Source organism: Eubalaena glacialis, chromosome 1, assembly GCF_028564815.1.
Source record: "Eubalaena glacialis isolate mEubGla1 chromosome 1, mEubGla1.1.hap2.+ XY, whole genome shotgun sequence".
Lineage (NCBI taxonomy): Eukaryota > Metazoa > Chordata > Mammalia > Artiodactyla > Balaenidae > Eubalaena > Eubalaena glacialis.
Window position 1 is genome coordinate 92607552 of NC_083716.1, and position 25215 is coordinate 92632766.

General features: G+C 73.9%; 14 non-coding genes and 10 pseudogenes across 14 annotated transcripts; all 24 read left to right on the forward strand.

Moving 5' to 3' along the window:
• The first annotated feature begins 529 nt into the window (after positions 1-529).
• On the forward strand, positions 530-648 carry LOC133080086 (5S ribosomal RNA). The gene has a single exon (XR_009698394.1). It is a non-coding gene; the product is annotated as a 5S ribosomal RNA (ribosomal RNA).
• Positions 649-1594: 946 nt separating this feature from the next.
• LOC133075935 (5S ribosomal RNA) lies at positions 1595-1713 on the forward strand (annotated as a pseudogene).
• Positions 1714-2625: 912 nt separating this feature from the next.
• Positions 2626-2744, forward strand: LOC133080098 (5S ribosomal RNA). The gene has a single exon (XR_009698397.1). It is a non-coding gene; the product is annotated as a 5S ribosomal RNA (ribosomal RNA).
• Positions 2745-3690: 946 nt separating this feature from the next.
• Positions 3691-3809, forward strand: LOC133075945 (5S ribosomal RNA; annotated as a pseudogene).
• A 909-nt stretch (positions 3810-4718) lies between these two features.
• On the forward strand, positions 4719-4837 carry LOC133080100 (5S ribosomal RNA). Its single transcript, XR_009698398.1, has one exon. It is a non-coding gene; the product is annotated as a 5S ribosomal RNA (ribosomal RNA).
• Positions 4838-5752: 915 nt separating this feature from the next.
• On the forward strand, positions 5753-5871 carry LOC133075951 (5S ribosomal RNA; annotated as a pseudogene).
• A 912-nt stretch (positions 5872-6783) lies between these two features.
• On the forward strand, positions 6784-6902 carry LOC133080107 (5S ribosomal RNA). Its single transcript, XR_009698400.1, has one exon. It is a non-coding gene; the product is annotated as a 5S ribosomal RNA (ribosomal RNA).
• Positions 6903-7849: 947 nt separating this feature from the next.
• On the forward strand, positions 7850-7968 carry LOC133080111 (5S ribosomal RNA). The gene has a single exon (XR_009698401.1). It is a non-coding gene; the product is annotated as a 5S ribosomal RNA (ribosomal RNA).
• Positions 7969-8883: 915 nt separating this feature from the next.
• On the forward strand, positions 8884-9002 carry LOC133075955 (5S ribosomal RNA; annotated as a pseudogene).
• A 912-nt stretch (positions 9003-9914) lies between these two features.
• LOC133080117 (5S ribosomal RNA) lies at positions 9915-10033 on the forward strand. Its single transcript, XR_009698402.1, has one exon. It is a non-coding gene; the product is annotated as a 5S ribosomal RNA (ribosomal RNA).
• Positions 10034-10979: 946 nt separating this feature from the next.
• LOC133075958 (5S ribosomal RNA) lies at positions 10980-11098 on the forward strand (annotated as a pseudogene).
• Positions 11099-12007: 909 nt separating this feature from the next.
• Positions 12008-12116, forward strand: LOC133105053 (5S ribosomal RNA; annotated as a pseudogene).
• A 918-nt stretch (positions 12117-13034) lies between these two features.
• On the forward strand, positions 13035-13153 carry LOC133080123 (5S ribosomal RNA). Its single transcript, XR_009698407.1, has one exon. It is a non-coding gene; the product is annotated as a 5S ribosomal RNA (ribosomal RNA).
• A 952-nt stretch (positions 13154-14105) lies between these two features.
• On the forward strand, positions 14106-14224 carry LOC133075964 (5S ribosomal RNA; annotated as a pseudogene).
• Positions 14225-15133: 909 nt separating this feature from the next.
• LOC133080129 (5S ribosomal RNA) lies at positions 15134-15252 on the forward strand. The gene has a single exon (XR_009698408.1). It is a non-coding gene; the product is annotated as a 5S ribosomal RNA (ribosomal RNA).
• Positions 15253-16170: 918 nt separating this feature from the next.
• LOC133080135 (5S ribosomal RNA) lies at positions 16171-16289 on the forward strand. The gene has a single exon (XR_009698409.1). It is a non-coding gene; the product is annotated as a 5S ribosomal RNA (ribosomal RNA).
• A 946-nt stretch (positions 16290-17235) lies between these two features.
• Positions 17236-17354, forward strand: LOC133075970 (5S ribosomal RNA; annotated as a pseudogene).
• A 909-nt stretch (positions 17355-18263) lies between these two features.
• Positions 18264-18382, forward strand: LOC133080141 (5S ribosomal RNA). The gene has a single exon (XR_009698411.1). It is a non-coding gene; the product is annotated as a 5S ribosomal RNA (ribosomal RNA).
• A 918-nt stretch (positions 18383-19300) lies between these two features.
• LOC133080145 (5S ribosomal RNA) lies at positions 19301-19419 on the forward strand. The gene has a single exon (XR_009698412.1). It is a non-coding gene; the product is annotated as a 5S ribosomal RNA (ribosomal RNA).
• A 946-nt stretch (positions 19420-20365) lies between these two features.
• LOC133075976 (5S ribosomal RNA) lies at positions 20366-20484 on the forward strand (annotated as a pseudogene).
• Positions 20485-21393: 909 nt separating this feature from the next.
• Positions 21394-21512, forward strand: LOC133080155 (5S ribosomal RNA). Its single transcript, XR_009698414.1, has one exon. It is a non-coding gene; the product is annotated as a 5S ribosomal RNA (ribosomal RNA).
• A 918-nt stretch (positions 21513-22430) lies between these two features.
• Positions 22431-22549, forward strand: LOC133080161 (5S ribosomal RNA). The gene has a single exon (XR_009698415.1). It is a non-coding gene; the product is annotated as a 5S ribosomal RNA (ribosomal RNA).
• A 952-nt stretch (positions 22550-23501) lies between these two features.
• LOC133075982 (5S ribosomal RNA) lies at positions 23502-23620 on the forward strand (annotated as a pseudogene).
• Positions 23621-24532: 912 nt separating this feature from the next.
• Positions 24533-24651, forward strand: LOC133080166 (5S ribosomal RNA). Its single transcript, XR_009698416.1, has one exon. It is a non-coding gene; the product is annotated as a 5S ribosomal RNA (ribosomal RNA).
• The last annotated feature ends 564 nt before the right edge of the window (positions 24652-25215 follow it).

A 25215-nucleotide genomic window follows, 5' to 3' on the forward strand; every position in this document is an offset into this window, starting at 1 on the left:
CGGGGGCGGGAGCGGGGGCGGGGGCCGGGGCCGGTGCTCCGGGCCGGCCGGCCACAAGGCGCCGGGTCCTGTGCTCGGCGGGTGGCGTGGGGGCAAGGGTGGCCTTGCTGGGGCTAAGGGGCCGTGCCGACTCAATGGTGGCTCCCAGTGGGTTAAGGGCCGACTGCCGTCGGGCAGGAGGGCCGGCCCGGGCTGCGGCTGGGCTGCGCCTAGCGCCGCGTGGGCGGGCAGAGGGGAGGCCCAAGGGACCGCGGGCCCCGGGCCCTGAAGCCTCCGGGGCCACGTCCCTGTGAGCGACGTGCGGGATCTGGGGCGGGGCGCCAAGCGCCGAACGGTTTGGTGGGTCCCGCCCGCCCTGGGCTGGGAGGTCGCCGAACCCTCCGCCACCCCCCTGGTACCCGAGGCCGCCGTTGCCCTGCCTGGGCGGGCGGCGGGGCCCTGCCGGGGCGGGCTGGCCGCCGGGCTGGCGGGGAGGCGCAAGCGCCAGCGAAGCTGGGCCTCAAGAGGCACTCCGCGGGCCCCTTTTAACGTCTACGGCCATACCACCCTGAACGCGCCCGATCTCGTCTGATCTCGGAAGCTAAGCAGGGTCGGGCCTGGTTAGTACTTGGATGGGAGACCGCCTGGGAATACCGGGTGCTGTAGGCTTTTTGCCTCCCGCTCCGCCTTCTCCTTTAGTCGCCCGCGGCCTAGGCCGAGGCCGAGGCCAAGGCCGAGGCCGCTGCCTCCGCCCCCGCCCCCGCCCCCGCCGGGCAGCGCTGCAGGCCCCACCTCCTCCGGCCCCTCCCACCACAGCGCGCCAGAGGGGGCGCTCCGCGCCGGCCTGGCCGGCCAGGCGGCCAGAAGGCGGCCCTGGAAGGCAGCCGCCACCCCAGCCGCTCCCGTGGTGGCTGGCCCGGACCCAGACTCCGCCGCAGGCCGGGGTGCCGTCCGTGCGGCCCACGAAGCCCTCGACCTGCACTTGGCCGCCCCCACCGGAGCCCAGCCGCGCCGCAGCCCCCTGTCTGCCCGTGTGTCTCTCCACAGCTCCCTCCGGAAAAAGCCCACCCTTTGCCACTTCGCCACGGCCGAGAGTGGGAGCGGGGTCGTGGGCTGGGACCGGTTCGCTGGGCTGGCTAGACACCAGGCGCCGGGAACTTTGCTCGGCAGTTGGCGTGGGGGCAAGGGTGGCGTTGCTGTGTCTAAGGGGCCGTGCCGGCTCAATGGTGGCTCCCAGTGGCTTCGGGCCAACTGCCGTTGGGCAGGCGGGCCGGCCAGGCCGTGGCTGGGCTGCGCCTAGCACTGTGTGGATTGACAGGATGGGGAATGCACAAGGGACCGAGGGCCACAGGCCCTTAAGCCTCCAGGGCCAAGTCCTGTGAGCGTTGAGCGGCTCTGGGGCGGAGGGCCAAGCGCCTACAGGCCTGGAGGGTCCCGCCTGACCTGAGCTGCGAAGTCGCCCACAACTCCACCACCCCCGGGCCCTCGAGGCCTCCTGTCGCTTGCCTGGGCGGACGGCAGGGCCGCGCCGGAGAGGGTTGGCTGCCGGGCTGGCGGTAAGTCGCCAGCACCAGCGAAGCTAAGCCTCAAGAGGCACACCGTGGCCCCCGCTGCATTCTACGGCCACACCTCCCTGAACGCACCACACCTCGTCTGATCTCGGAAGCTAATCAGGGTCTGGCCTGTTTCGTACCTGGATGGGAGACCACATGGGAATACCGAGTGCTGTAGGCTTTTTTGCCTCCCGCTCCGCCTTGACATTTAGTGGCCCGCGGCCGAGGCCGCCTCCGCCCCCGCTGAGCACCGCTGCAGGCCTCACCTCCTCACGTCCCTCCCAACACAGCGCGCCGGAGGGATCGCTCCCCGCCGAGCTGGCTGGACATGCGGCCAGAATGCGGCCCTGGAAGGCAGCCGCCACCCCAGCCGCTCCCGTGGTGGCTGGCCCGGACCCAGACTCCGCCGCAGGCCGGGGTGCCGTCCGTGCGGCCCGCGAGGCCCTCGACCTGCACTTGGCCGCCCCCACCGGAGCCCAGCCGCGCCGCAGCCCCCTGTCTGCCCGTGTGTCTCTCCACAGCTCCCTCCGGAAAAAGCCCCCCCCTCCGCCGTTTCGCCACGGCCGGGGGCGGGAGCGGGGGCGGGGGCCGGGGCCGGTGCTCCGGGCCGGCCGGCCACAAGGCGCCGGGTCCTGTGCTCGGCGGGTGGCGTGGGGGCAAGGGTGGCCTTGCTGGGGCTAAGGGGCCGTGCCGACTCAATGGTGGCTCCCAGTGGGTTAAGGGCCGACTGCCGTCGGGCAGGAGGGCCGGCCCGGGCTGCGGCTGGGCTGCGCCTAGCGCCGCGTGGGCGGGCAGAGGGGAGGCCCAAGGGACCGCGGGCCCCGGGCCCTGAAGCCTCCGGGGCCACGTCCCTGTGAGCGACGTGCGGGATCTGGGGCGGGGCGCCAAGCGCCGAACGGTTTGGTGGGTCCCGCCCGCCCTGGGCTGGGAGGTCGCCGAACCCTCCGCCACCCCCCTGGTACCCGAGGCCGCCGTTGCCCTGCCTGGGCGGGCGGCGGGGCCCTGCCGGGGCGGGCTGGCCGCCGGGCTGGCGGGGAGGCGCAAGCGCCAGCGAAGCTGGGCCTCAAGAGGCACTCCGCGGGCCCCTTTTAACGTCTACGGCCATACCACCCTGAACGCGCCCGATCTCGTCTGATCTCGGAAGCTAAGCAGGGTCGGGCCTGGTTAGTACTTGGATGGGAGACCGCCTGGGAATACCGGGTGCTGTAGGCTTTTTGCCTCCCGCTCCGCCTTCTCCTTTAGTCGCCCGCGGCCTAGGCCGAGGCCGAGGCCAAGGCCGAGGCCGCTGCCTCCGCCCCCGCCCCCGCCCCCGCCGGGCAGCGCTGCAGGCCCCACCTCCTCCGGCCCCTCCCACCACAGCGCGCCAGAGGGGGCGCTCCGCGCCGGCCTGGCCGGCCAGGCGGCCAGAAGGCGGCCCTGGAAGGCAGCCGCCACCCCAGCCGCTCCCGTGGTGGCTGGCCCGGACCCAGACTCCGCCGCAGGCCGGGGTGCCGTCCGTGCGGCCCACGAAGCCCTCGACCTGCACTTGGCCGCCCCCACCGGAGCCCAGCCGCGCCGCAGCCCCCTGTCTGCCCGTGTGTCTCTCCACAGCTCCCTCCGGAAAAAGCCCACCCTTTGCCACTTCGCCACGGCCGAGAGTGGGAGCGGGGTCGTGGGCTGGGACCGGTTCGCTGGGCTGGCTAGACACCAGGCGCCGGGAACTTTGCTCGGCAGTTGGCGTGGGGGCAAGGGTGGCGTTGCTGTGTCTAAGGGGCCGTGCCGGCTCAATGGTGGCTCCCAGTGGCTTCGGGCCAACTGCCGTTGGGCAGGCGGGCCGGCCAGGCCGTGGCTGGGCTGCGCCTAGCACTGTGTGGATTGACAGGGTGGGGAATGCACAAGGGACCGAGGGCCACAGGCCCTTAAGCCTCCGGGGCCAAGTCCTGTGAGCGTTGAGCGGCTCTGGGGCGGAGGGCCAAGCGCCTACAGGCCTGGAGGGTCCCGCCTGACCTGAGCTGCGAAGTCGCCCACAACTCCACCACCCCCGGGCCCTCGAGGCCTCCTGTCGCTTGCCTGGGCGGACGGCAGGGCCGCGCCGGAGAGGGTTGGCTGCCGGGCTGGCGGTAAGTCGCCAGCACCAGCGAAGCTAAGCCTCAAGAGGCACACCGTGGCCCCCGCTGCATTCTACGGCCACACCTCCCTGAACGCACCACACCTCGTCTGATCTCGGAAGCTAATCAGGGTCTGGCCTGTTTCGTACCTGGATGGGAGACCACATGGGAATACCGAGTGCTGTAGGCTTTTTTGCCTCCCGCTCCGCCTTGACATTTAGTGGCCCGCGGCCGAGGCCGCCTCCGCCCCCGCTGAGCACCGCTGCAGGCCTCACCTCCTCACGTCCCTCCCAACACAGCGCGCCGGAGGGATCGCTCCCCGCCGAGCTGGCTGGACATGCGGCCAGAATGCGGCCCTGGAAGGCAGCCGCCACCCCAGCCGCTCCCGTGGTGGCTGGCCCGGACCCAGACTCCGCCGCAGGCCGGGGTGCCGTCCGTGCGGCCCGCGAGGCCCTCGACCTGCACTTGGCCGCCCCCACCGGAGCCCAGCCGCGCCGCAGCCCCCTGTCTGCCCGTGTGTCTCTCCACAGCTCCCTCCGGAAAAAGCCCCCCCTCCGCCGTTTCGCCACGGCCGGGGGCGGGAGCGGGGGCGGGGGCCGGGGCCGCTTCTCCGGGCCTGCCGGCCACCAGGGCCGGGGTCCTGTGCTCGGCGGGCGGCGTGGGGGCAAGGGGGGGCCTTGCTGGGGCTAAGGGGCCGTGCCCACTCCATGGTGGCTCCCAGTGGCTTCGGGCCAGCTGCTGCCCGGCCGGAGGGCCGGCCCGGCCGTGGCCGGGCTGCGCCTAACTCCGCGTGGGCGGGCAGGGGGGGATGCCCAAGGGACCGCGGCCGCCGGGCCCTGAAGCCTCCGGGGCCGCGTCCCTGTGAGCGTCGAGCGGGATCTGCGGCGGGGCGCCAAGCGCCGACGGGCCTGGAGCGTCCCGCCCGCCCTGGGCTGCGAGGTGGCCCACCACTCCGCCACCCCCGGGTCCCCGAGGCCTCCTGTCGCCTGCCTGGGCGGGCGGCAGGGCCCTGCGGGAGAGGGCTGGCCGCCGGCATGGCGGTAAGGCGCAGGCGCCAGCGAAGCTGGGCCTCAAGAGGCACCGCGCGGGCCCCTCCTGCGTCTACGGCCATACCACCCTGAACGCGCCCGATCTCGTCTGATCTCGGAAGCTAAGCAGGGTCGGGCCTGGTTAGTACTTGGATGGGAGACCGCCTGGGAATACCGGGTGCTGTAGGCTTTTTGCCTCCCGCTCCGCCTTCTCCTTTAGTCGCCCGCCGCCTCCGCCCCCGCCCCCGCCCCCGCCCCCGCCGGGCACCGCTGCAGGCCCCACCTCCTCCGGCCCCTCCCACCACAGCGCGCCAGAGGGGGCGCTCTCCGCCTGCCTGGCCGGCCAGGCGGCCAGAAGGCGGCCCTGGAAGGCAGCCGCATCCCAGCCGCTCCCGGGGTGGCTGGCCTGAACCCAGACTCCGCCTCAGGCCCGGGTGCCGGCCGTGCGGCCCGCGAGCCCCTTGACCTGCACTTGGCCGCCCCCACCGGAGCCCAGCCGCGCCGCAGCCCCCTGTCTGCCCGTGTGTCTCTCCACAGCTCCCTCCGGAAAAAGCCCACCCTTTGCCACTTCGCCACGGCCGAGAGTGGGAGCGGGGTCGTGGGCTGGGACCGGTTCGCTGGGCTGGCTAGACACCAGGCGCCGGGAACTTTGCTCGGCAGTTGGCGTGGGGGCAAGGGTGGCGTTGCTGTGTCTAAGGGGCCGTGCCGGCTCAATGGTGGCTCCCAGTGGCTTCGGGCCAACTGCCGTTGGGCAGGCGGGCCGGCCAGGCCGTGGCTGGGCTGCGCCTAGCACTGTGTGGATTGACAGGGTGGGGAATGCACAAGGGACCGAGGGCCACAGGCCCTTAAGCCTCCGGGGCCAAGTCCTGTGAGCGTTGAGCGGCTCTGGGGCGGAGGGCCAAGCGCCTACAGGCCTGGAGGGTCCCGCCTGACCTGAGCTGCGAAGTCGCCCACAACTCCACCACCCCCGGGCCCTCGAGGCCTCCTGTCGCTTGCCTGGGCGGACGGCAGGGCCGCGCCGGAGAGGGTTGGCTGCCGGGCTGGCGGTAAGTCGCCAGCACCAGCGAAGCTAAGCCTCAAGAGGCACACCGTGGCCCCCGCTGCATTCTACGGCCACACCTCCCTGAACGCACCACACCTCGTCTGATCTCGGAAGCTAATCAGGGTCTGGCCTGTTTCGTACCTGGATGGGAGACCACATGGGAATACCGAGTGCTGTAGGCTTTTTTGCCTCCCGCTCCGCCTTGACATTTAGTGGCCCGCGGCCGAGGCCGCCTCCGCCCCCGCTGAGCACCGCTGCAGGCCTCACCTCCTCACGTCCCTCCCAACACAGCGCGCCGGAGGGATCGCTCCCCGCCGAGCTGGCTGGACATGCGGCCAGAATGCGGCCCTGGAAGGCAGCCGCCACCCCAGCCGCTCCCGTGGTGGCTGGCCCGGACCCAGACTCCGCCGCAGGCCGGGGTGCCGTCCGTGCGGCCCGCGAGGCCCTCGACCTGCACTTGGCCGCCCCCACCGGAGCCCAGCCGCGCCGCAGCCCCCTGTCTGCCCGTGTGTCTCTCCACAGCTCCCTCCGGAAAAAGCCCCCCCCTCCGCCGTTTCGCCACGGCCGGGGGCGGGAGCGGGGGCGGGGGCCGGGGCCGGTGCTCCGGGCCGGCCGGCCACAAGGCGCCGGGTCCTGTGCTCGGCGGGTGGCGTGGGGGCAAGGGTGGCCTTGCTGGGGCTAAGGGGCCGTGCCGACTCAATGGTGGCTCCCAGTGGGTTAAGGGCCGACTGCCGTCGGGCAGGAGGGCCGGCCCGGGCTGCGGCTGGGCTGCGCCTAGCGCCGCGTGGGCGGGCAGAGGGGAGGCCCAAGGGACCGCGGGCCCCGGGCCCTGAAGCCTCCGGGGCCACGTCCCTGTGAGCGACGTGCGGGATCTGGGGCGGGGCGCCAAGCGCCGAACGGTTTGGTGGGTCCCGCCCGCCCTGGGCTGGGAGGTCGCCGAACCCTCCGCCACCCCCCTGGTACCCGAGGCCGCCGTTGCCCTGCCTGGGCGGGCGGCGGGGCCCTGCCGGGGCGGGCTGGCCGCCGGGCTGGCGGGGAGGCGCAAGCGCCAGCGAAGCTGGGCCTCAAGAGGCACTCCGCGGGCCCCTTTTAACGTCTACGGCCATACCACCCTGAACGCGCCCGATCTCGTCTGATCTCGGAAGCTAAGCAGGGTCGGGCCTGGTTAGTACTTGGATGGGAGACCGCCTGGGAATACCGGGTGCTGTAGGCTTTTTGCCTCCCGCTCCGCCTTCTCCTTTAGTCGCCCGCGGCCTAGGCCGAGGCCGAGGCCAAGGCCGAGGCCGCTGCCTCCGCCCCCGCCCCCGCCCCCGCCGGGCAGCGCTGCAGGCCCCACCTCCTCCGGCCCCTCCCACCACAGCGCGCCAGAGGGGGCGCTCCGCGCCGGCCTGGCCGGCCAGGCGGCCAGAAGGCGGCCCTGGAAGGCAGCCGCCACCCCAGCCGCTCCCGTGGTGGCTGGCCCGGACCCAGACTCCGCCGCAGGCCGGGGTGCCGTCCGTGCGGCCCACGAAGCCCTCGACCTGCACTTGGCCGCCCCCACCGGAGCCCAGCCGCGCCGCAGCCCCCTGTCTGCCCGTGTGTCTCTCCACAGCTCCCTCCGGAAAAAGCCCCCCCTCCGCCGTTTCGCCACGGCCGGGGGCGGGAGCGGGGGCGGGGGCCGGGGCCGCTTCTCCGGGCCTGCCGGCCACCAGGGCCGGGGTCCTGTGCTCGGCGGGCGGCGTGGGGGCAAGGGGGGGCCTTGCTGGGGCTAAGGGGCCGTGCCCACTCCATGGTGGCTCCCAGTGGCTTCGGGCCAGCTGCTGCCCGGCCGGAGGGCCGGCCCGGCCGTGGCCGGGCTGCGCCTAACTCCGCGTGGGCGGGCAGGGGGGGATGCCCAAGGGACCGCGGCCGCCGGGCCCTGAAGCCTCCGGGGCCGCGTCCCTGTGAGCGTCGAGCGGGATCTGCGGCGGGGCGCCAAGCGCCGACGGGCCTGGAGCGTCCCGCCCGCCCTGGGCTGCGAGGTGGCCCACCACTCCGCCACCCCCGGGTCCCCGAGGCCTCCTGTCGCCTGCCTGGGCGGGCGGCAGGGCCCTGCGGGAGAGGGCTGGCCGCCGGCATGGCGGTAAGGCGCAGGCGCCAGCGAAGCTGGGCCTCAAGAGGCACCGCGCGGGCCCCTCCTGCGTCTACGGCCATACCACCCTGAACGCGCCCGATCTCGTCTGATCTCGGAAGCTAAGCAGGGTCGGGCCTGGTTAGTACTTGGATGGGAGACCGCCTGGGAATACCGGGTGCTGTAGGCTTTTTGCCTCCCGCTCCGCCTTCTCCTTTAGTCGCCCGCCGCCTCCGCCCCCGCCCCCGCCCCCGCCCCCGCCGGGCAGCGCTGCAGGCCCCACCTCCTCCGGCCCCTCCCACCACAGCGCGCCAGAGGGGGCGCTCTCCGCCTGCCTGGCCGGCCAGGCGGCCAGAAGGCGGCCCTGGAAGGCAGCCGCATCCCAGCCGCTCCCGGGGTGGCTGGCCTGAACCCAGACTCCGCCTCAGGCCCGGGTGCCGGCCGTGCGGCCCGCGAGCCCCTTGACCTGCACTTGGCCGCCCCCACCGGAGCCCAGCCGCGCCGCAGCCCCCTGTCTGCCCGTGTGTCTCTCCACAGCTCCCTCCGGAAAAAGCCCACCCTTTGCCACTTCGCCACGGCCGAGAGTGGGAGCGGGGTCGTGGGCTGGGACCGGTTCGCTGGGCTGGCTAGACACCAGGCGCCGGGAACTTTGCTCGGCAGTTGGCGTGGGGGCAAGGGTGGCGTTGCTGTGTCTAAGGGGCCGTGCCGGCTCAATGGTGGCTCCCAGTGGCTTCGGGCCAACTGCCGTTGGGCAGGCGGGCCGGCCAGGCCGTGGCTGGGCTGCGCCTAGCACTGTGTGGATTGACAGGGTGGGGAATGCACAAGGGACCGAGGGCCACAGGCCCTTAAGCCTCCGGGGCCAAGTCCTGTGAGCGTTGAGCGGCTCTGGGGCGGAGGGCCAAGCGCCTACAGGCCTGGAGGGTCCCGCCTGACCTGAGCTGCGAAGTCGCCCACAACTCCACCACCCCCGGGCCCTCGAGGCCTCCTGTCGCTTGCCTGGGCGGACGGCAGGGCCGCGCCGGAGAGGGTTGGCTGCCGGGCTGGCGGTAAGTCGCCAGCACCAGCGAAGCTAAGCCTCAAGAGGCACACCGTGGCCCCCGCTGCATTCTACGGCCACACCTCCCTGAACGCACCACACCTCGTCTGATCTCGGAAGCTAATCAGGGTCTGGCCTGTTTCGTACCTGGATGGGAGACCACATGGGAATACCGAGTGCTGTAGGCTTTTTTGCCTCCCGCTCCGCCTTGACATTTAGTGGCCCGCGGCCGAGGCCGCCTCCGCCCCCGCTGAGCACCGCTGCAGGCCTCACCTCCTCACGTCCCTCCCAAAACAGCGCGCCGGAGGGATCGCTCCCCGCCGAGCTGGCTGGACATGCGGCCAGAATGCGGCCCTGGAAGGCAGCCGCCACCCCAGCCGCTCCCGTGGTGGCTGGCCCGGACCCAGACTCCGCCGCAGGCCGGGGTGCCGTCCGTGCGGCCCGCGAGGCCCTCGACCTGCACTTGGCCGCCCCCACCGGAGCCCAGCCGCGCCGCAGCCCCCTGTCTGCCCGTGTGTCTCTCCACAGCTCCCTCCGGAAAAAGCCCCCCCCTCCGCCGTTTCGCCACGGCCGGGGGCGGGAGCGGGGGCGGGGGCCGGGGCCGGTGCTCCGGGCCGGCCGGCCACAAGGCGCCGGGTCCTGTGCTCGGCGGGTGGCGTGGGGGCAAGGGTGGCCTTGCTGGGGCTAAGGGGCCGTGCCGACTCAATGGTGGCTCCCAGTGGGTTAAGGGCCGACTGCCGTCGGGCAGGAGGGCCGGCCCGGGCTGCGGCTGGGCTGCGCCTAGCGCCGCGTGGGCGGGCAGAGGGGAGGCCCAAGGGACCGCGGGCCCCGGGCCCTGAAGCCTCCGGGGCCACGTCCCTGTGAGCGACGTGCGGGATCTGGGGCGGGGCGCCAAGCGCCGAACGGTTTGGTGGGTCCCGCCCGCCCTGGGCTGGGAGGTCGCCGAACCCTCCGCCACCCCCCTGGTACCCGAGGCCGCCGTTGCCCTGCCTGGGCGGGCGGCGGGGCCCTGCCGGGGCGGGCTGGCCGCCGGGCTGGCGGGGAGGCGCAAGCGCCAGCGAAGCTGGGCCTCAAGAGGCACTCCGCGGGCCCCTTTTAACGTCTACGGCCATACCACCCTGAACGCGCCCGATCTCGTCTGATCTCGGAAGCTAAGCAGGGTCGGGCCTGGTTAGTACTTGGATGGGAGACCGCCTGGGAATACCGGGTGCTGTAGGCTTTTTGCCTCCCGCTCCGCCTTCTCCTTTAGTCGCCCGCGGCCTAGGCCGAGGCCGAGGCCAAGGCCGAGGCCGCTGCCTCCGCCCCCGCCCCCGCCCCCGCCGGGCAGCGCTGCAGGCCCCACCTCCTCCGGCCCCTCCCACCACAGCGCGCCAGAGGGGGCGCTCCGCGCCGGCCTGGCCGGCCAGGCGGCCAGAAGGCGGCCCTGGAAGGCAGCCGCCACCCCAGCCGCTCCCGTGGTGGCTGGCCCGGACCCAGACTCCGCCGCAGGCCGGGGTGCCGTCCGTGCGGCCCACGAAGCCCTCGACCTGCACTTGGCCGCCCCCACCGGAGCCCAGCCGCGCCGCAGCCCCCTGTCTGCCCGTGTGTCTCTCCACAGCTCCCTCCGGAAAAAGCCCACCCTTTGCCACTTCGCCACGGCCGAGAGTGGGAGCGGGGTCGTGGGCTGGGACCGGTTCGCTGGGCTGGCTAGACACCAGGCGCCGGGAACTTTGCTCGGCAGTTGGCGTGGGGGCAAGGGTGGCGTTGCTGTGTCTAAGGGGCCGTGCCGGCTCAATGGTGGCTCCCAGTGGCTTCGGGCCAACTGCCGTTGGGCAGGCGGGCCGGCCAGGCCGTGGCTGGGCTGCGCCTAGCACTGTGTGGATTGACAGGGTGGGGAATGCACAAGGGACCGAGGGCCACAGGCCCTTAAGCCTCCGGGGCCAAGTCCTGTGAGCGTTGAGCGGCTCTGGGGCGGAGGGCCAAGCGCCTACAGGCCTGGAGGGTCCCGCCTGACCTGAGCTGCGAAGTCGCCCACAACTCCACCACCCCCGGGCCCTCGAGGCCTCCTGTCGCTTGCCTGGGCGGACGGCAGGGCCGCGCCGGAGAGGGTTGGCTGCCGGGCTGGCGGTAAGTCGCCAGCACCAGCGAAGCTAAGCCTCAAGAGGCACACCGTGGCCCCCGCTGCATTCTACGGCCACACCTCCCTGAACGCACCACACCTCGTCTGATCTCGGAAGCTAATCAGGGTCTGGCCTGTTTCGTACCTGGATGGGAGACCACATGGGAATACCGAGTGCTGTAGGCTTTTTTGCCTCCCGCTCCGCCTTGACATTTAGTGGCCCGCGGCCGAGGCCGCCTCCGCCCCCGCTGAGCACCGCTGCAGGCCTCACCTCCTCACGTCCCTCCCAACACAGCGCGCCGGAGGGATCGCTCCCCGCCGAGCTGGCTGGACATGCGGCCAGAATGCGGCCCTGGAAGGCAGCCGCCACCCCAGCCGCTCCCGTGGTGGCTGGCCCGGACCCAGACTCCGCCGCAGGCCGGGGTGCCGTCCGTGCGGCCCGCGAGGCCCTCGACCTGCACTTGGCCGCCCCCACCGGAGCCCAGCCGCGCCGCAGCCCCCTGTCTGCCCGTGTGTCTCTCCACAGCTCCCTCCGGAAAAAGCCCCCCCTCCGCCGTTTCGCCACGGCCGGGGGCGGGAGCGGGGGCGGGGGCCGGGGCCGCTTCTCCGGGCCTGCCGGCCACCAGGGCCGGGGTCCTGTGCTCGGCGGGCGGCGTGGGGGCAAGGGGGGGCCTTGCTGGGGCTAAGGGGCCGTGCCCACTCCATGGTGGCTCCCAGTGGCTTCGGGCCAGCTGCTGCCCGGCCGGAGGGCCGGCCCGGCCGTGGCCGGGCTGCGCCTAACTCCGCGTGGGCGGGCAGGGGGGGATGCCCAAGGGACCGCGGCCGCCGGGCCCTGAAGCCTCCGGGGCCGCGTCCCTGTGAGCGTCGAGCGGGATCTGCGGCGGGGCGCCAAGCGCCGACGGGCCTGGAGCGTCCCGCCCGCCCTGGGCTGCGAGGTGGCCCACCACTCCGCCACCCCCGGGTCCCCGAGGCCTCCTGTCGCCTGCCTGGGCGGGCGGCAGGGCCCTGCGGGAGAGGGCTGTCCGCCGGCATGGCGGTAAGGCGCAGGCGCCAGCGAAGCTGGGCCTCAAGAGGCACCGCGCGGGCCCCTCCTGCGTCTACGGCCATACCACCCTGAACGCGCCTGATCTCGGAAGCTAAGCAGGGTCGGGCCTGGTTAGTACTTGGATGGGAGACCGCCTGGGAATACCGGGTGCTGTAGGCTTTTTGCCTCCCGCTCCGCCTTCTCCTTTAGTCGCCCGCCGCCTCCGCCCCCGCCCCCGCCCCCGCCCCCGCCGGGCACCGCTGCAGGCCCCACCTCCTCCGGCCCCTCCCACCACAGCGCGCCAGAGGGGGCGCTCTCCGCCTGCCTGGCCGGCCAGGCGGCCAGAAGGCGGCCCTGGAAGGCAGCCGCATCCCAGCCGCTCCCGGGGTGGCTGGCCTGAACCCAGACTCCGCCTCAGGCCCGGGTGCCGGCCGTGCGGCCCGCGAGCCCCTTGACCTGCACCTGGCCGCCCCCACCAGCGCCCAGCCCCGGCGCAGCCACCTATCTGCCGGTGTGTCTCTCCACAGCTCCCTCCGGAAAAAGCCCCCCCTCCGCCGTTTCGCCACGGCCGGGGGCGGGAGCGGGGGCGGGGGCCGGGGCCGGTGCTCCGGGCCGGCCGGCCACAAGGCGCCGGGTCCTGTGCTCGGCGGGTGGCGTGGGGGCAAGGGTGGCCTTGCTGGGGCTAAGGGGCCGTGCCGACTCAATGGTGGCTCCCAGTGGGTTAAGGGCCGACTGCCGTCGGGCAGGAGGGCCGGCCCGGGCTGCGGCTGGGCTGCGCCTAGCGCCGCGTGGGCGGGCAGAGGGGAGGCCCAAGGGACCGCGGGCCCCGGGCCCTGAAGCCTCCGGGGCCACGTCCCTGTGAGCGACGTGCGGGATCTGGGGCGGGGCGCCAAGCGCCGAACGGTTTGGTGGGTCCCGCCCGCCCTGGGCTGGGAGGTCGCCGAACCCTCCGCCACCCCCCTGGTACCCGAGGCCGCCGTTGCCCTGCCTGGGCGGGCGGCGGGGCCCTGCCGGGGCGGGCTGGCCGCCGGGCTGGCGGGGAGGCGCAAGCGCCAGCGAAGCTGGGCCTCAAGAGGCACTCCGCGGGCCCCTTTTAACGTCTACGGCCATACCACCCTGAACGCGCCCGATCTCGTCTGATCTCGGAAGCTAAGCAGGGTCGGGCCTGGTTAGTACTTGGATGGGAGACCGCCTGGGAATACCGGGTGCTGTAGGCTTTTTGCCTCCCGCTCCGCCTTCTCCTTTAGTCGCCCGCGGCCTAGGCCGAGGCCGAGGCCAAGGCCGAGGCCGCTGCCTCCGCCCCCGCCCCCGCCCCCGCCCCCGCCGGGCAGCGCTGCAGGCCCCACCTCCTCCGGCCCCTCCCACCACAGCGCGCCAGAGGGGGCGCTCCGCGCCGGCCTGGCCGGCCAGGCGGCCAGAAGGCGGCCCTGGAAGGCAGCCGCCACCCCAGCCGCTCCCGTGGTGGCTGGCCCGGACCCAGACTCCGCCGCAGGCCGGGGTGCCGTCCGTGCGGCCCACGAAGCCCTCGACCTGCACTTGGCCGCCCCCACCGGAGCCCAGCCGCGCCGCAGCCCCCTGTCTGCCCGTGTGTCTCTCCACAGCTCCCTCCGGAAAAAGCCCACCCTTTGCCACTTCGCCACGGCCGAGAGTGGGAGCGGGGTCGTGGGCTGGGACCGGTTCGCTGGGCTGGCTAGACACCAGGCGCCGGGAACTTTGCTCGGCAGTTGGCGTGGGGGCAAGGGTGGCGTTGCTGTGTCTAAGGGGCCGTGCCGGCTCAATGGTGGCTCCCAGTGGCTTCGGGCCAACTGCCGTTGGGCAGGCGGGCCGGCCAGGCCGTGGCTGGGCTGCGCCTAGCACTGTGTGGATTGACAGGGTGGGGAATGCACAAGGGACCGAGGGCCACAGGCCCTTAAGCCTCCGGGGCCAAGTCCTGTGAGCGTTGAGCGGCTCTGGGGCGGAGGGCCAAGCGCCTACAGGCCTGGAGGGTCCCGCCTGACCTGAGCTGCGAAGTCGCCCACAACTCCACCACCCCCGGGCCCTCGAGGCCTCCTGTCGCTTGCCTGGGCGGACGGCAGGGCCGCGCCGGAGAGGGTTGGCTGCCGGGCTGGCGGTAAGTCGCCAGCACCAGCGAAGCTAAGCCTCAAGAGGCACACCGTGGCCCCCGCTGCATTCTACGGCCACACCTCCCTGAACGCACCACACCTCGTCTGATCTCGGAAGCTAATCAGGGTCTGGCCTGTTTCGTACCTGGATGGGAGACCACATGGGAATACCGAGTGCTGTAGGCTTTTTTGCCTCCCGCTCCGCCTTGACATTTAGTGGCCCGCGGCCGAGGCCGCCTCCGCCCCCGCTGAGCACCGCTGCAGGCCTCACCTCCTCACGTCCCTCCCAACACAGCGCGCCGGAGGGATCGCTCCCCGCCGAGCTGGCTGGACATGCGGCCAGAATGCGGCCCTGGAAGGCAGCCGCCACCCCAGCCGCTCCCGTGGTGGCTGGCCCGGACCCAGACTCCGCCGCAGGCCGGGGTGCCGTCCGTGCGGCCCGCGAGGCCCTCGACCTGCACTTGGCCGCCCCCACCGGAGCCCAGCCGCGCCGCAGCCCCCTGTCTGCCCGTGTGTCTCTCCACAGCTCCCTCCGGAAAAAGCCCCCCCTCCGCCGTTTCGCCACGGCCGGGGGCGGGAGCGGGGGCGGGGGCCGGGGCCGCTTCTCCGGGCCTGCCGGCCACCAGGGCCGGGGTCCTGTGCTCGGCGGGCGGCGTGGGGGCAAGGGGGGGCCTTGCTGGGGCTAAGGGGCCGTGCCCACTCCATGGTGGCTCCCAGTGGCTTCGGGCCAGCTGCTGCCCGGCCGGAGGGCCGGCCCGGCCGTGGCCGGGCTGCGCCTAACTCCGCGTGGGCGGGCAGGGGGGGATGCCCAAGGGACCGCGGCCGCCGGGCCCTGAAGCCTCCGGGGCCGCGTCCCTGTGAGCGTCGAGCGGGATCTGCGGCGGGGCGCCAAGCGCCGACGGGCCTGGAGCGTCCCGCCCGCCCTGGGCTGCGAGGTGGCCCACCACTCCGCCACCCCCGGGTCCCCGAGGCCTCCTGTCGCCTGCCTGGGCGGGCGGCAGGGCCCTGCCGGAGAGGGCTGGCCGCCGGCATGGCGGTAAGGCGCAGGCGCCAGCGAAGCTGGGCCTCAAGAGGCACCGCGCGGGCCCCTCCTGCGTCTACGGCCATACCACCCTGAACGCGCCCGATCTCGTCTGATCTCGGAAGCTAAGCAGGGTCGGGCCTGGTTAGTACTTGGATGGGAGACCGCCTGGGAATACCGGGTGCTGTAGGCTTTTTGCCTCCCGCTCCGCCTTCTCCTTTAGTCGCCCGCCGCCTCCGCCCCCGCCCCCGCCCCCGCCCCCGCCGGGCACCGCTGCAGGCCCCACCTCCTCCGGCCCCTCCCACCACAGCGCGCCAGAGGGGGCGCTCTCCGCCTGCCTGGCCGGCCAGGCGGCCAGAAGGCGGCCCTGGAAGGCAGCCGCATCCCAGCCGCTCCCGGGGTGGCTGGCCTGAACCCAGACTCCGCCTCAGGCCCGGGTGCCGGCCGTGCGGCCCGCAAGCCCCTTGACCTGCACCTGGCCGCCCCCACCAGCGCCCAGCCCCGGCGCAGCCACCTATCTGCCGGTGTGTCTCTCCACAGCTCCCTCCGGAAAAAGCCCCCCCTCCGCCGTTTCGCCACGGCCGGGGGCGGGAGCGGGGGCGGGGGCCGGGGCCGGTGCTCCGGGCCGGCCGGCCACAAGGCGCCGGGTCCTGTGCTCGGCGGGTGGCGTGGGGGCAAGGGTGGCCTTGCTGGGGCTAAGGGGCCGTGCCGACTCAATGGTGGCTCCCAGTGGGTTAAGGGCCGACTGCCGTCGGGCAGGAGGGCCGGCCCGGGCTGCGGCTGGGCTGCGCCTAGCGCCGCGTGGGCGGGCAGAGGGGAGGCCCAAGGGACCGCGGGCCCCGGGCCCTGAAGCCTCCGGGGCCACGTCCCTGTGAGCGACGTGCGGGATCTGGGGCGGGGCGCCAAGCGCCGAACGGTTTGGTGGGTCCCGCCCGCCCTGGGCTGGGAGGTCGCCGAACCCTCCGCCACCCCCCTGGTACCCGAGGCCGCCGTTGCCCTGCCTGGGCGGGCGGCGGGGCCCTGCCGGGGCGGGCTGGCCGCCGGGCTGGCGGGGAGGCGCAAGCGCCAGCGAAGCTGGGCCTCAAGAGGCACTCCGCGGGCCCCTTTTAACGTCTACGGCCATACCACCCTGAACGCGCCCGATCTCGTCTGATCTCGGAAGCTAAGCAGGGTCGGGCCTGGTTAGTACTTGGATGGGAGACCGCCTGGGAATACCGGGTGCTGTAGGCTTTTTGCCTCCCGCTCCGCCTTCTCCTTTAGTCGCCCGCGGCCTAGGCCGAGGCCGAGGCCAAGGCCGAGGCCGCTGCCTCCGCCCCCGCCCCCGCCCCCGCCGGGCAGCGCTGCAGGCCCCACCTCCTCCGGCCCCTCCCACCACAGCGCGCCAGAGGGGGCGCTCCGCGCCGGCCTGGCCGGCCAGGCGGCCAGAAGGCGGCCCTGGAAGGCAGCCGCCACCCCAGCCGCTCCCGTGGTGGCTGGCCCGGACCCAGACTCCGCCGCAGGCCGGGGTGCCGTCCGTGCGGCCCACGAAGCCCTCGACCTGCACTTGGCCGCCCCCACCGGAGCCCAGCCGCGCCGCAGCCCCCTGTCTGCCCGTGTGTCTCTCCACAGCTCCCTCCGGAAAAAGCCCACCCTTTGCCACTTCGCCACGGCCGAGAGTGGGAGCGGGGTCGTGGGCTGGGACCGGTTCGCTGGGCTGGCTAGACACCAGGCGCCGGGAACTTTGCTCGGCAGTTGGCGTGGGGGCAAGGGTGGCGTTGCTGTGTCTAAGGGGCCGTGCCGGCTCAATGGTGGCTCCCAGTGGCTTCGGGCCAACTGCCGTTGGGCAGGCGGGCCGGCCAGGCCGTGGCTGGGCTGCGCCTAGCACTGTGTGGATTGACAGGGTGGGGAATGCACAAGGGACCGAGGGCCACAGGCCCTTAAGCCTCCGGGGCCAAGTCCTGTGAGCGTTGAGCGGCTCTGGGGCGGAGGGCCAAGCGCCTACAGGCCTGGAGGGTCCCGCCTGACCTGAGCTGCGAAGTCGCCCACAACTCCACCACCCCCGGGCCCTCGAGGCCTCCTGTCGCTTGCCTGGGCGGACGGCAGGGCCGCGCCGGAGAGGGTTGGCTGCCGGGCTGGCGGTAAGTCACCAGCACCAGCGAAGCTAAGCCTCAAGAGGCACACCGTGGCCCCCGCTGCATTCTACGGCCACACCTCCCTGAACGCACCACACCTCGTCTGATCTCGGAAGCTAATCAGGGTCTGGCCTGTTTCGTACCTGGATGGGAGACCACATGGGAATACCGAGTGCTGTAGGCTTTTTTGCCTCCCGCTCCGCCTTGACATTTAGTGGCCCGCGGCCGAGGCCGCCTCCGCCCCCGCTGAGCACCGCTGCAGGCCTCACCTCCTCACGTCCCTCCCAACACAGCGCGCCGGAGGGATCGCTCCCCGCCGAGCTGGCTGGACATGCGGCCAGAATGCGGCCCTGGAAGGCAGCCGCCACCCCAGCCGCTCCCGTGGTGGCTGGCCCGGACCCAGACTCCGCCGCAGGCCGGGGTGCCGTCCGTGCGGCCCGCGAGGCCCTCGACCTGCACTTGGCCGCCCCCACCGGAGCCCAGCCGCGCCGCAGCCCCCTGTCTGCCCGTGTGTCTCTCCACAGCTCCCTCCGGAAAAAGCCCCCCCTCCGCCGTTTCGCCACGGCCGGGGGCGGGAGCGGGGGCGGGGGCCGGGGCCGCTTCTCCGGGCCTGCCGGCCACCAGGGCCGGGGTCCTGTGCTCGGCGGGCGGCGTGGGGGCAAGGGGTGGCCTTGCTGGGGCTAAGGGGCCGTGCCCACTCCATGGTGGCTCCCAGTGGCTTCGGGCCAGCTGCTGCCCGGCCGGAGGGCCGGCCCGGCCGTGGCCGGGCTGCGCCTAACTCCGCGTGGGCGGGCAGGGGGGGATGCCCAAGGGACCGCGGCCGCCGGGCCCTGAAGCCTCCGGGGCCGCGTCCCTGTGAGCGTCGAGCGGGATCTGCGGCGGGGCGCCAAGCGCCGACGGGCCTGGAGCGTCCCGCCCGCCCTGGGCTGCGAGGTGGCCCACCACTCCGCCACCCCCGGGTCCCCGAGGCCTCCTGTCGCCTGCCTGGGCGGGCGGCAGGGCCCTGCCGGAGAGGGCTGGCCGCCGGCATGGCGGTAAGGCGCAGGCGCCAGCGAAGCTGGGCCTCAAGAGGCACCGCGCGGGCCCCTCCTGCGTCTACGGCCATACCACCCTGAACGCGCCCGATCTCGTCTGATCTCGGAAGCTAAGCAGGGTCGGGCCTGGTTAGTACTTGGATGGGAGACCGCCTGGGAATACCGGGTGCTGTAGGCTTTTTGCCTCCCGCTCCGCCTTCTCCTTTAGTCGCCCGCCGCCTCCGCCCCCGCCCCCGCCCCCGCCCCCGCCGGGCACCGCTGCAGGCCCCACCTCCTCCGGCCCCTCCCACCACAGCGCGCCAGAGGGGGCGCTCTCCGCCTGCCTGGCCGGCCAGGCGGCCAGAAGGCGGCCCTGGAAGGCAGCCGCATCCCAGCCGCTCCCGGGGTGGCTGGCCTGAACCCAGACTCCGCCTCAGGCCCGGGTGCCGGCCGTGCGGCCCGCGAGCCCCTTGACCTGCACCTGGCCGCCCCCACCAGCGCCCAGCCCCGGCGCAGCCACCTATCTGCCGGTGTGTCTCTCCACAGCTCCCTCCGGAAAAAGCCCCCCCTCCGCCGTTTCGCCACGGCCGGGGGCGGGAGCGGGGGCGGGGGCCGGGGCCGGTGCTCCGGGCCGGCCGGCCACAAGGCGCCGGGTCCTGTGCTCGGCGGGTGGCGTGGGGGCAAGGGTGGCCTTGCTGGGGCTAAGGGGCCGTGCCGACTCAATGGTGGCTCCCAGTGGGTTAAGGGCCGACTGCCGTCGGGCAGGAGGGCCGGCCCGGGCTGCGGCTGGGCTGCGCCTAGCGCCGCGTGGGCGGGCAGAGGGGAGGCCCAAGGGACCGCGGGCCCCGGGCCCTGAAGCCTCCGGGGCCACGTCCCTGTGAGCGACGTGCGGGATCTGGGGCGGGGCGCCAAGCGCCGAACGGTTTGGTGGGTCCCGCCCGCCCTGGGCTGGGAGGTCGCCGAACCCTCCGCCACCCCCCTGGTACCCGAGGCCGCCGTTGCCCTGCCTGGGCGGGCGGCGGGGCCCTGCCGGGGCGGGCTGGCCGCCGGGCTGGCGGGGAGGCGCAAGCGCCAGCGAAGCTGGGCCTCAAGAGGCACTCCGCGGGCCCCTTTTAACGTCTACGGCCATACCACCCTGAACGCGCCCGATCTCGTCTGATCTCGGAAGCTAAGCAGGGTCGGGCCTGGTTAGTACTTGGATGGGAGACCGCCTGGGAATACCGGGTGCTGTAGGCTTTTTGCCTCCCGCTCCGCCTTCTCCTTTAGTCGCCCGCGGCCTAGGCCGAGGCCGAGGCCAAGGCCGAGGCCGCTGCCTCCGCCCCCGCCCCCGCCCCCGCCGGGCAGCGCTGCAGGCCCCACCTCCTCCGGCCCCTCCCACCACAGCGCGCCAGAGGGGGCGCTCCGCGCCGGCCTGGCCGGCCAGGCGGCCAGAAGGCGGCCCTGGAAGGCAGCCGCCACCCCAGCCGCTCCCGTGGTGGCTGGCCCGGACCCAGACTCCGCCGCAGGCCGGGGTGCCGTCCGTGCGGCCCACGAAGCCCTCGACCTGCACTTGGCCGCCCCCACCGGAGCCCAGCCGCGCCGCAGCCCCCTGTCTGCCCGTGTGTCTCTCCACAGCTCCCTCCGGAAAAAGCCCACCCTTTGCCACTTCGCCACGGCCGAGAGTGGGAGCGGGGTCGTGGGCTGGGACCGGTTCGCTGGGCTGGCTAGACACCAGGCGCCGGGAACTTTGCTCGGCAGTTGGCGTGGGGGCAAGGGTGGCGTTGCTGTGTCTAAGGGGCCGTGCCGGCTCAATGGTGGCTCCCAGTGGCTTCGGGCCAACTGCCGTTGGGCAGGCGGGCCGGCCAGGCCGTGGCTGGGCTGCGCCTAGCACTGTGTGGATTGACAGGGTGGGGAATGCACAAGGGACCGAGGGCCACAGGCCCTTAAGCCTCCGGGGCCAAGTCCTGTGAGCGTTGAGCGGCTCTGGGGCGGAGGGCCAAGCGCCTACAGGCCTGGAGGGTCCCGCCTGACCTGAGCTGCGAAGTCGCCCACAACTCCACCACCCCCGGGCCCTCGAGGCCTCCTGTCGCTTGCCTGGGCGGACGGCAGGGCCGCGCCGGAGAGGGTTGGCTGCCGGGCTGGCGGTAAGTCACCAGCACCAGCGAAGCTAAGCCTCAAGAGGCACACCGTGGCCCCCGCTGCATTCTACGGCCACACCTCCCTGAACGCACCACACCTCGTCTGATCTCGGAAGCTAATCAGGGTCTGGCCTGTTTCGTACCTGGATGGGAGACCACATGGGAATACCGAGTGCTGTAGGCTTTTTTGCCTCCCGCTCCGCCTTGACATTTAGTGGCCCGCGGCCGAGGCCGCCTCCGCCCCCGCTGAGCACCGCTGCAGGCCTCACCTCCTCACGTCCCTCCCAACACAGCGCGCCGGAGGGATCGCTCCCCGCCGAGCTGGCTGGACATGCGGCCAGAATGCGGCCCTGGAAGGCAGCCGCCACCCCAGCCGCTCCCGTGGTGGCTGGCCCGGACCCAGACTCCGCCGCAGGCCGGGGTGCCGTCCGTGCGGCCCGCGAGGCCCTCGACCTGCACTTGGCCGCCCCCACCGGAGCCCAGCCGCGCCGCAGCCCCCTGTCTGCCCGTGTGTCTCTCCACAGCTCCCTCCGGAAAAAGCCCCCCCTCCGCCGTTTCGCCACGGCCGGGGGCGGGAGCGGGGGCGGGGGCCGGGGCCGCTTCTCCGGGCCTGCCGGCCACCAGGGCCGGGGTCCTGTGCTCGGCGGGCGGCGTGGGGGCAAGGGGGGGCCTTGCTGGGGCTAAGGGGCCGTGCCCACTCCATGGTGGCTCCCAGTGGCTTCGGGCCAGCTGCTGCCCGGCCGGAGGGCCGGCCCGGCCGTGGCCGGGCTGCGCCTAACTCCGCGTGGGCGGGCAGGGGGGGATGCCCAAGGGACCGCGGCCGCCGGGCCCTGAAGCCTCCGGGGCCGCGTCCCTGTGAGCGTCGAGCGGGATCTGCGGCGGGGCGCCAAGCGCCGACGGGCCTGGAGCGTCCCGCCCGCCCTGGGCTGCGAGGTGGCCCACCACTCCGCCACCCCCGGGTCCCCGAGGCCTCCTGTCGCCTGCCTGGGCGGGCGGCAGGGCCCTGCCGGAGAGGGCTGGCCGCCGGCATGGCGGTAAGGCGCAGGCGCCAGCGAAGCTGGGCCTCAAGAGGCACCGCGCGGGCCCCTCCTGCGTCTACGGCCATACCACCCTGAACGCGCCCGATCTCGTCTGATCTCGGAAGCTAAGCAGGGTCGGGCCTGGTTAGTACTTGGATGGGAGACCGCCTGGGAATACCGGGTGCTGTAGGCTTTTTGCCTCCCGCTCCGCCTTCTCCTTTAGTCGCCCGCCGCCTCCGCCCCCGCCCCCGCCCCCGCCCCCGCCGGGCACCGCTGCAGGCCCCACCTCCTCCGGCCCCTCCCACCACAGCGCGCCAGAGGGGGCGCTCTCCGCCTGCCTGGCCGGCCAGGCGGCCAGAAGGCGGCCCTGGAAGGCAGCCGCATCCCAGCCGCTCCCGGGGTGGCTGGCCTGAACCCAGACTCCGCCTCAGGCCCGGGTGCCGGCCGTGCGGCCCGCGAGCCCCTTGACCTGCACCTGGCCGCCCCCACCAGCGCCCAGCCCCGGCGCAGCCACCTATCTGCCGGTGTGTCTCTCCACAGCTCCCTCCGGAAAAAGCCCCCCCTCCGCCGTTTCGCCACGGCCGGGGGCGGGAGCGGGGGCGGGGGCCGGGGCCGGTGCTCCGGGCCGGCCGGCCACAAGGCGCCGGGTCCTGTGCTCGGCGGGTGGCGTGGGGGCAAGGGTGGCCTTGCTGGGGCTAAGGGGCCGTGCCGACTCAATGGTGGCTCCCAGTGGGTTAAGGGCCGACTGCCGTCGGGCAGGAGGGCCGGCCCGGGCTGCGGCTGGGCTGCGCCTAGCGCCGCGTGGGCGGGCAGAGGGGAGGCCCAAGGGACCGCGGGCCCCGGGCCCTGAAGCCTCCGGGGCCACGTCCCTGTGAGCGACGTGCGGGATCTGGGGCGGGGCGCCAAGCGCCGAACGGTTTGGTGGGTCCCGCCCGCCCTGGGCTGGGAGGTCGCCGAACCCTCCGCCACCCCCCTGGTACCCGAGGCCGCCGTTGCCCTGCCTGGGCGGGCGGCGGGGCCCTGCCGGGGCGGGCTGGCCGCCGGGCTGGCGGGGAGGCGCAAGCGCCAGCGAAGCTGGGCCTCAAGAGGCACTCCGCGGGCCCCTTTTAACGTCTACGGCCATACCACCCTGAACGCGCCCGATCTCGTCTGATCTCGGAAGCTAAGCAGGGTCGGGCCTGGTTAGTACTTGGATGGGAGACCGCCTGGGAATACCGGGTGCTGTAGGCTTTTTGCCTCCCGCTCCGCCTTCTCCTTTAGTCGCCCGCGGCCTAGGCCGAGGCCGAGGCCAAGGCCGAGGCCGCTGCCTCCGCCCCCGCCCCCGCCCCCGCCCCCGCCGGGCAGCGCTGCAGGCCCCACCTCCTCCGGCCCCTCCCACCACAGCGCGCCAGAGGGGGCGCTCCGCGCCGGCCTGGCCGGCCAGGCGGCCAGAAGGCGGCCCTGGAAGGCAGCCGCCACCCCAGCCGCTCCCGTGGTGGCTGGCCCGGACCCAGACTCCGCCGCAGGCCGGGGTGCCGTCCGTGCGGCCCACGAAGCCCTCGACCTGCACTTGGCCGCCCCCACCGGAGCCCAGCCGCGCCGCAGCCCCCTGTCTGCCCGTGTGTCTCTCCACAGCTCCCTCCGGAAAAAGCCCACCCTTTGCCACTTCGCCACGGCCGAGAGTGGGAGCGGGGTCGTGGGCTGGGACCGGTTCGCTGGGCTGGCTAGACACCAGGCGCCGGGAACTTTGCTCGGCAGTTGGCGTGGGGGCAAGGGTGGCGTTGCTGTGTCTAAGGGGCCGTGCCGGCTCAATGGTGGCTCCCAGTGGCTTCGGGCCAACTGCCGTTGGGCAGGCGGGCCGGCCAGGCCGTGGCTGGGCTGCGCCTAGCACTGTGTGGATTGACAGGATGGGGAATGCACAAGGGACCGAGGGCCACAGGCCCTTAAGCCTCCAGGGCCAAGTCCTGTGAGCGTTGAGCGGCTCTGGGGCGGAGGGCCAAGCGCCTACAGGCCTGGAGGGTCCCGCCTGACCTGAGCTGCGAAGTCGCCCACAACTCCACCACCCCCGGGCCCTCGAGGCCTCCTGTCGCTTGCCTGGGCGGACGGCAGGGCCGCGCCGGAGAGGGTTGGCTGCCGGGCTGGCGGTAAGTCGCCAGCACCAGCGAAGCTAAGCCTCAAGAGGCACACCGTGGCCCCCGCTGCATTCTACGGCCACACCTCCCTGAACGCACCACACCTCGTCTGATCTCGGAAGCTAATCAGGGTCTGGCCTGTTTCGTACCTGGATGGGAGACCACATGGGAATACCGAGTGCTGTAGGCTTTTTTGCCTCCCGCTCCGCCTTGACATTTAGTGGCCCGCGGCCGAGGCCGCCTCCGCCCCCGCTGAGCACCGCTGCAGGCCTCACCTCCTCACGTCCCTCCCAACACAGCGCGCCGGAGGGATCGCTCCCCGCCGAGCTGGCTGGACATGCGGCCAGAATGCGGCCCTGGAAGGCAGCCGCCACCCCAGCCGCTCCCGTGGTGGCTGGCCCGGACCCAGACTCCGCCGCAGGCCGGGGTGCCGTCCGTGCGGCCCGCGAGGCCCTCGACCTGCACTTGGCCGCCCCCACCGGAGCCCAGCCGCGCCGCAGCCCCCTGTCTGCCCGTGTGTCTCTCCACAGCTCCCTCCGGAAAAAGCCCCCCCCTCCGCCGTTTCGCCACGGCCGGGGGCGGGAGCGGGGGCGGGGGCCGGGGCCGGTGCTCCGGGCCGGCCGGCCACAAGGCGCCGGGTCCTGTGCTCGGCGGGTGGCGTGGGGGCAAGGGTGGCCTTGCTGGGGCTAAGGGGCCGTGCCGACTCAATGGTGGCTCCCAGTGGGTTAAGGGCCGACTGCCGTCGGGCAGGAGGGCCGGCCCGGGCTGCGGCTGGGCTGCGCCTAGCGCCGCGTGGGCGGGCAGAGGGGAGGCCCAAGGGACCGCGGGCCCCGGGCCCTGAAGCCTCCGGGGCCACGTCCCTGTGAGCGACGTGCGGGATCTGGGGCGGGGCGCCAAGCGCCGAACGGTTTGGTGGGTCCCGCCCGCCCTGGGCTGGGAGGTCGCCGAACCCTCCGCCACCCCCCTGGTACCCGAGGCCGCCGTTGCCCTGCCTGGGCGGGCGGCGGGGCCCTGCCGGGGCGGGCTGGCCGCCGGGCTGGCGGGGAGGCGCAAGCGCCAGCGAAGCTGGGCCTCAAGAGGCACTCCGCGGGCCCCTTTTAACGTCTACGGCCATACCACCCTGAACGCGCCCGATCTCGTCTGATCTCGGAAGCTAAGCAGGGTCGGGCCTGGTTAGTACTTGGATGGGAGACCGCCTGGGAATACCGGGTGCTGTAGGCTTTTTGCCTCCCGCTCCGCCTTCTCCTTTAGTCGCCCGCGGCCTAGGCCGAGGCCGAGGCCAAGGCCGAGGCCGCTGCCTCCGCCCCCGCCCCCGCCCCCGCCGGGCAGCGCTGCAGGCCCCACCTCCTCCGGCCCCTCCCACCACAGCGCGCCAGAGGGGGCGCTCCTCGCCGGCCTGGCCGGCCAGGCGGCCAGAAGGCGGCCCTGGAAGGCAGCCGCCACCCCAGCCGCTCCCGTGGTGGCTGGCCCGGACCCAGACTCCGCCGCAGGCCGGGGTGCCGTCCGTGCGGCCCACGAAGCCCTCGACCTGCACTTGGCCGCCCCCACCGGAGCCCAGCCGCGCCGCAGCCCCCTGTCTGCCCGTGTGTCTCTCCACAGCTCCCTCCGGAAAAAGCCCACCCTTTGCCACTTCGCCACGGCCGAGAGTGGGAGCGGGGTCGTGGGCTGGGACCGGTTCGCTGGGCTGGCTAGACACCAGGCGCCGGGAACTTTGCTCGGCAGTTGGCGTGGGGGCAAGGGTGGCGTTGCTGTGTCTAAGGGGCCGTGCCGGCTCAATGGTGGCTC